A 2292-nucleotide genomic window follows, 5' to 3' on the forward strand; every position below is an offset into this window, starting at 1 on the left:
CGGGGGAGCATGACCAGACCCAAAGCACGGGGGGGGAAGGGGGATTGGGAGCCAGACACAGGCCTCTGTCCCACTCCCCTCTCCCACATCATTCTTGACAGGCAATTGGCTAGTATGTAATAAACCTCCTGCTATACTGTCCAGGGCTGACATAGGTTCATCCCAAGGTGAAGCACTTTACATTTCTCCATGTTGAACTTCATCAGATTCCAATCTGCCCAGCTTGCTAGCCTGTCTAGGTCTGCCTGTATCTGTAGCCTATTTTCAAGCATGACCATGCTTCCCCATAACTTGGTGTTGTCCACAAACTTGGCCAGTGAGCTCTTCAACCTCACATCCAAATTGTTAATAAATATGTTGAAAAGTACTGAATCAAGCACTGACCCCTGCGGGACACCGCTGCCCACTTCTTGCCAGGATGACACAGATCCATTCACTAAGACTCTCTGGGTCCTGTCCTACAGCCAGTTTCTCAGCCACCTGACTGTCTTGGAGTTAAGGTGACAGTCCTCCAATCTTCTCATGAGGACATCATGGGATACTAGATCAAAGGCCTTTTGGAAGTCAAGGTATACAACATCAACCTGCTTTCTCATGTCCAGATGGTGAGTTACCTTGTCATAGAAGGAGATGAGGTTGGTAAGGCAAGACCTGCCTCTATGAAGCCATGCTGGCTGTCATTCAGAATCTTACCTTCTGTAAGCTTATCACAGATAGACTCTTTGGTGAACTTTTCTAGGATTCTCCCTAGGATGGAAGTTAGGCTGATTGGCCTATAGTTACCCGGTTCCTCCCTCCTGCCCTTCTTGTGGATGAGCACAACATTGGCCCTCCTCCAGTCCTCAGGGACTTCTCCAGAGCGCTATAATTTGTGGAAGAGTTTTGCCAGGGATTCTGCAATGACTTCAGCCAGCTCCTTCAGCACTCTCGGATGAAGATCATCCAGTCCCGCTGACTTGTATGTGTCTAATTTTTTTAAATGGTCATACATCAATTCTATGGCAGTATTAGACAGGCAATTATTCCTACCGTGCTTATCCTGTACTCTACCCGGTGTCGTTTTCCCCTTGGTCCGGTGAAAGACTGAGGCAAAGTTCAGGAGTTCAGCTTTCTCCCAGGTGCCAGTAACCAATTCTCCTGAGTTGTTGAGCAATGGCCCCACAGTCCCATTTGTTTTCCTTCTGTTACCTATGTACCTAAAGAAGGACTTCTTGTTGTCCTTGACCCCTGTTGCTAATCTAAGTTTGGTTGCTGCTTTAGTCTTTCTTATCTCTTCCCTGCAAAAACAGGCTGTTGTGGAATAGTTCTCCTTGGAGCCCACCCCGAGCTTCCATTGTTTATAAGCCTCTTTCTTCTTTCTTAAGAGGACCATGATTTCCCTGTTTAGCCAAGAGGACTTCCCAGCCCTTCTGTTACCTTTTCTCTGCATGGGAATGGACTTCCTTTGGGCTTCAAGGATCGTGTCCTTAAGGAACAACCACTCTTCGTGCACACCTTTCACCTTTGGTCCCTGGTCCCACAACCCTTGCCCTACTAGTGACCTAAGCTTGTTGAAATTTGCATTTTTGAAGTCCAAGACTTCAACCCTGCTATCAGTTTTATCTGCCTTACATCGGACAGTGAACATGATGGTTTCATGGTCACTGTTGCCCATGTATGTGCAGAAGGAAATGTGTTTCTATATGTTTAACTGAAGAGTCAGGAGGCACGTTCACTTAGGGTCATGTATTGTCACTATTACTCATATTGAATAGTTGTTCTGCTGATTTCACTGGGTCTACATGCAGCGTGAAATACTACAGGATGTATGCAAGAGCCCTTAGGGAGAAACTTGGGATGCACCATGATGATGAGAAACAAAATAGATATTGCTTATGTCAATCTTTAGTGTTCCAATAAAGGTGGAACATGGCTTACTGCTGAGGAACAATGGTTTTCCCCCAGCAACTGTGTCTGCAGGACATTTTTTTAAGTTGATCACACAAAGACTTAAATCCAAATAATTATATTAAAAAACAAAATAAACAAAACAGAAAGCAAGCACAGACATTCTGATTCACTTTGATTGATACGTCTATGTCAGTTAAGGTTCTGGCTTCATGCTTTGACATTAAATTTGTTCCCATGATATGAATATGCTACAACTATTTACTCCAGTTCAGAACATAGCGTATAGGAATCAACTTAAAACACAAAGCCAGGCTTCTCTGTTCCTTTGTTCTCTTCAAACATATTAAATGATAAGAGCAATTTAGCAATGTAAATGACACTACATTTTGGGGCAATTCCTGC

This window comes from Alligator sinensis, unplaced genomic scaffold, assembly GCF_000455745.1.
Source record: "Alligator sinensis unplaced genomic scaffold, ASM45574v1 scaffold222_1, whole genome shotgun sequence".
NCBI classification, from domain to species: domain Eukaryota; kingdom Metazoa; phylum Chordata; order Crocodylia; family Alligatoridae; genus Alligator; species Alligator sinensis.